General features: G+C 53.9%; 1 long non-coding RNA gene across 1 annotated transcript; it reads left to right on the top strand.

Moving 5' to 3' along the window:
* Positions 1–567: 567 nt before the first annotated feature.
* LOC127061308 (uncharacterized) lies at positions 568–1,812 on the top strand. Its single transcript, XR_007780816.1, has 3 exons — positions 568–701; positions 1,429–1,486; positions 1,734–1,812. It is a non-coding gene; the product is annotated as an uncharacterized LOC127061308 (long non-coding RNA).
* The last annotated feature ends 3,988 nt before the right edge of the window (positions 1,813–5,800 follow it).

The following is a 5,800-nucleotide window of genomic DNA, read 5'->3' on the forward strand; positions in this document are numbered from 1 at the left end:
CTGGCAGCCAGTATCTCCCCACAGGGAACAAGCCTTCCAGGTGGTCAGGGCCAGTACCTGAAATTTGGCGTGGCCTCCAGAGCTGTGGTGATGACCGTGCCAGGCCACTTATTCACCATCAGCACAAGGAGGTGATCGATCGCTGTGGTTTTCTCGTTACCGTAGCGAAAGATGTGTCTCACCACCTTTGGCACCTGCAGGGAACAGAGGTCAGGGGGGTGCTGCCATTGCTGCGGCTGTGGCTGCCCTGCCTATCCCTCTGTCGGGATTTAAATAACGCAGTTAACCCATCAAAGAAGGAAGTTCACGTGAGATAAGCCAACCACACCAGGCACAGATGTGGCAAAAAGGAAGGGGTTAATTCCAGATCTGAACAGAGGTTTGGAATCAGCACCCAAAAGAGAAAAGCACAGACAGCAACAACAGCAAGAGCAGCTGAGGCAGATCTGGCTAAGCTGCCTCTGGGTGGCTTCAGGAGCCTCACATGCCTGACTTTGGGAGGGAGGGAGGGAGGCAGGAACCTGACAGGGCTCAAGGACAAGGCAATCCCACCAGAGGCCACTTACATCCATCAGCCACATCTCAGGGGAATTCATGGCCTCCTCCAGAAACTCCACTGGCCCATGCTTGTTCAGGAGGTTGGAGCGTCCCAAGATCTCGATGGCCTCAAGGACGACGTCTGTCCTCTCTTCAGGCCCCAGGTATCTCCCAAAGGCCTGTGGCAGGAAGGAAGGGAGCACAGGCCAGTGCCAGCCACTGCCCTTTTTCCCCTCACGTTTCCCGCCCTTTTCTCCCCTCACGTTTCCTACCCTTTTCTCCTCTCACGTTTCCTGCCCTTTTCTCCTCTCACGTTTCCTGCCCTCTTCTCCCCTCACATTTCCTGCCCTTTTTCCCTTCATGTTTCCCATCCTTTTCCCCCTAATATTTCCAGCTCTTTTCCCCCTCATGTTTCCCCTACTTTTCTTCCCTTTCATTTTCCACCATTTTCTCCCCTCACCTTTCCCCCACTTTTCTCCCCTCAGGTTTCCCACCCTTTTCTCCCTTCACTTTTGCCACCCTTTCCCCCCCGTCACATGTCCCGCCCTGTTGCTCCCCCTCACCGTTCTCCGGGGCCCTGTTTCTCGGCCCGCACCTGTCCCATCCGTTTTCCCCCTCACATTTTCCCCGACTTTTCCCCTCATGTGTCCCCGCACCGGGTCCCCCGCACAGGGCCCATCCGGTGCGCCGACTTACCGTTCCCATCATGGTCTTACGTGCCCCTCACATGGCCCAGCCTTTGCCCGCCTTCACATGTCCCGCCCTGTTGTCCCCCTCACAGTCCCCCCCCTCACATTGCCGTTCCTGTGGTTGTCCTTTTCCCCTCACCTTTCCCTCCCTTTCCTCCTCCCATTTCCCACCCACAATTTCTCACAATTCTCATTTCACCAGGGACATCCCCACTGACTCGGTGCCCCTTTGCACACACGAATCCCCTGCTGATGCACAGGTGAGAGGCCCAGCGAGGTGGGACGCCTCCATACCTGAACTTTGCAGGCACCGGACGCGTTCACCCAGGAGTTGATCTCAGATTCCCAGTGCTCTGGGGGCAGGGCATGGCTCTCTGGGGTGTCACCTAAAAAGAGGTGACAGCAGCGCTGGGGACATGGTGGCACCCACACCAAGAACAAGGAGCCATCACAAGGCCCCTTGTTGGGAATGCGGCCCACCACAACTTCTCTTACATTTCTGCACAGAGAGGAAAGTCATGAGGGAGCAGAGAATTTCCACCACCATTGAGACGGTTTCTTCTGGCTTAAACAACTTGAAAAACAGATGGCCCAGCAGCTTCCTCAGGACTGGCATCTGGATCTGCTCTCTGGGAGCATCATCGTCCTCATCCTCATCCTCATCCTCATCAGCCTGGGGGAGGCAGGCAGAGGAGAAGGGGGCAGGTGAGGTCTGAAGGCACTTTGGGGCTGTGGCTGTACCTGGCTTGGAGGGTGGCCTGTCCTTACCTGCTTGGTGACAGAGTCAGCCAGGAAATGGCTCAGCAGCCTAATCCTGCCCATGGCCCTCTCCTGCACCTCTGCCATGTCACTGAACAGGTAGTCCAGCAGAACCTGGGAACAGAGGAGCTGCAGGTGAGCCCCACAAGCTGACACCAAACCCAGCAGCAACAACATGGCTCCTCTCCTGAGAAACACTTGCACCGTCCCTCCAGGCTTCCTCTGCCCTCAAGCAAGGCCTGCAGGGAGGGTCCTCCTTTGACAGGAGCCAGGACAAGACTGGACACAACCCTGAGCTCCTTCCCCTCCAGAGTGAGGAACACCTGGAGGTGGTTCCTTCCACCTTCCCACTCTGTGCACAGTCCAGACCTCCAAGATGTCCTGCAGCATCTCACAGCCCTTGGAGCCAGCAGAGTTGAGCACCATCACCTCCAGCATGGTGTCCATGGACTGCAGGGCCTGCAAGGATGACAGAGAGCAGCAGTTGTGATTCTGCTGTGCCCCAGGACATTGATCTGAACTCACAGTGTGAGGGGAGGGACACAGGAACAGGGTCTGTGCTGGGGGCAGAGCAGCCAGCAGCACTGGAACCCAGCAAGGGGTGAAGGAACGAGGGTTGGAAAGTGAAGCTGAGACTGGATCTTCGCTCCTAAGGCAGCATGGGGGGGCCAGGAGCAGCCCAGAGGGACTGGAGTCTCCTCCAGCTCTTACCCGAGTACAGAGGGTTGCTTGAGCACTTGGCATTTCGCAGTGTGGACGAAGGAAAAAGAGGCTGTTGAAGCAGAGCCTTAAAATCTTTTTGGTCTCCAGCACCATCCCGATGGTGCTGCCAAGAGAGAGGGGGCCCAGTTGGACTCTGCTGCTGGGAGCAGCAGTGCCAGGAGGGATGGGCAGGTGGGCACAGAGCCCTGGGCAGGGTCTGGGGGCTCTCGGGCCGGTACCTCAGTCCGGCGAAGGCGAGCATGGCGAGGCGCCGCAGCCGGTTGCAAATCTCATCCCTGGGCTCCAAAACCAGCAGCATCTGTGGGGCACAGCTGGGCTGGAACCTGGCAGCTGCCAGCACCCATTGGCACCAGAGCCATGCCCTGCCCTCACGGGCGTACGGGTGTCCATGCCCCCTCACCTGCATCGTCTCCACCAGCTTGTATCTGCTGCAGAAATCAATCAGTTCCTTGGAGAAGTTGTGGAGCTTGGCTTCTCTGCACAGGGTGGAGATAGTGTGGAAGAACTCCTCCTTCTGCTCCTCCTCCTGGAACTGGGGGGACAGTGACAACGGGACAGCGTGAAGAGAGGACACCCAGAACCCTGAGGGAGCAGAGCCATCACCCCCAGCCAGGCACAACTGCCATCCAAAAAACATGGGTACCTTGATGGGGCTGGTGGCAAAGGCCTGGATGAAGTCCACGGAATGCTGTGCATGAGCAGGTACCCAACTGGCATCTAACAAAGAGGGAGAGTTTCAGGGAGAGAAGAAGGAGCAGGAGCTGGCTGCCCTTTGCTGCTGGGCCCCGGCCCCGCCCAGTCCCTCAGGGCCCCTCACTCACTGAGCTCCAATGGCTGCACCATGGTCACCTCGTCAGGCTCCGCTGCGGGCCTGCTCTTCTGAGGAGACTCCTCCTCCTTCCAGCCCACCTTGGGCTGGCTTGGAGGTGTCTTCTTCATTCTACAGAAGAAAGGTTGGCTCTAGGGAAGGGGGGGATACGTAGTCAGGTGAAAAGCTGATGGCTTCGGGGCAAGGCGTGAGCTGCGCTCGCAGGTTTGTCGCCAGCTGCGTGCTCCCCGTCCTGTCTCGTCGCTGTCCTACCGGACACTGAGGGCTGGGGGTTGCTGCCCTGCCAACAGAACCTGGTGACACTGGAACTGTCACCGTGAGCAGCTGGCGTGTCACAGAGGGCCCTTAGCAACACCCCAGTTCTCCCCCACTGAAACATTCCATGTTCTGCTCCCTTCTCTCACTTCCCTCTGCAGCAGGATGGAGAGCTACAGGGAAAAATATGAAGAGTCACGGGTTAAGTTGAGAATAATTTATTAAAAACAGCAATGAAACGAAGCAAAAGTCCTGAGCTGTCAAAGGTTATGGATGGCAAAAAACCCCAAGGGATGTGACGGCAGAGAGGGGGATGGACATGGTGGCACCTAGAAGGAGTGGAAGACTTGAGAGGAAAAGGAGATTTGGGGGGGAAAACATCAGGGGATAAAAAGGCAAGAGCAGGAAGGGAGAAAATGGTGGGAAAGGTGAGGTGAAAAGGGTGTGAAACATGAGGGGGAAAAGGGTGGAAAACATGAGATAAAAATGGGAAATGTAAGGGAAAAAATTGCAGGAAAAGTGAGAGGACAAAATGGCTGGAAACGTGAGGGGAGAAAAGGGCAGGAAAAGTTAGGGGGGAAAGGCATGAAACATGACGGGACAAAAAGGTGGAAAATGTGAGGTAAAAATGAGAAATGGGAGGGGGAAAGGGTGGGAAAGGTGAGAGGAAAAAATGTTGGGAAACGTGAGGGGAAAAAAGGCCGAAAATGTGAGGTAAAAAATGGGAAACATGAGGGTGGAAAAGGGTGGGAAACGTGAGGATAAAAGGGCAGAAAATGTGAGATAAAAATGGGATACATGAGGGAAAAAAGGGTGGGAAAAGTGAGAGTGAAAAATGTAGGGAAACATGAGGGGAGAAAAGGGCGGGAAAAGTGAGGGGGGAAAGGGTGTGAAACATGAGGGGAAAAAAGGTGGAAAACGTGAGGTAAAAAATGAGAAATGTGAGGGAAAAGGGTGGGAAAAGAGGAAAAAATGGTGGGAAACATAAGGGGAGGAAAAGGCAGGAAACATGAGGAGAAAAAAGGCAGAAAATGTGAGGTAAACAATGGGAAACATGAGGGGGGAAAAGGGTGGGAAAAGTGAGAGGAAAAACTGAAGGGAAACGTTAGGGGAGGAAAGTAGTGAGGAGAGACATGGGGAAGAGGGTGGAAAATGAGGAAAAGGGCAGTGGGAGAAACGTGAGGAGGACAAACAAAAAGGGCGGGAAAGTGTGGAACATTGGAGGGAACATAGGGGAAAGGGCAGGAAATGTGAGGTAAAAAATGGGAAATGTAAGGGAAAAAATTACAGGAAAAATGAGAGGAAAAAATGGTGGGAAGGGTGAGGGGAGAAAAAGGTGGAAAAAGAGGAAAAAATAATGGGAAATGTGAGTGGAGGAAAGAGGAGGAAACGTGAGGGGACAAAAATGGTGGGAAAGGTGAGGGGCAAAAGAGTGGGAAACGTGAGGGGGAAAAAGGCAGAAAATGTGAGGTAAAAAATCAGAAATGTGAGGTAAAAAGGGTGGAAAATGTGAGAGGAAAAAATGTTGGGAAACGTGAGGGGAGAAAAGAGCGGGAAACGTGAGGGGAGAAAATGGAGGGAAACGTGAGGGGAGAAAAGAGCGGGAAACGTGAGGGGAGAAAATGGAGGGAAACATGAGGAGAAAAAGATCAGGAAACGTAAAGAAAAAGGGAAAATTGCAAGACAAATGACATGAGCCCAAGAGTCCCACGGTCAGGGTCCTGCTCTAAATATTTCCCTGAATAAATTGCTTTTTGGAACAAGACATCTGAGAGTGTGGGGTTGAAGCTCTGAGGAGAAAAAAACTGAGCCTGGAGAATTCAAAGCCATGAAATATTCCTACCACCTTTGGTCCCATGGAAGGGAAAAACCATTCACTGAGAACCCATGGGAGGAAAAAAATTACGGCACAAGATGGAAAATTGTAAGTTTTATTCTTGAAAGTTTTATTCTGGCAAGGTCAGGAAGGCGCGGGCAGATGGCGGCAGGGCCTGGGTGGGGGTCGGGG

Source organism: Serinus canaria, unplaced genomic scaffold (genome assembly GCF_022539315.1).
Source record: "Serinus canaria isolate serCan28SL12 unplaced genomic scaffold, serCan2020 HiC_scaffold_541, whole genome shotgun sequence".
NCBI lineage: Eukaryota > Metazoa > Chordata > Aves > Passeriformes > Fringillidae > Serinus > Serinus canaria.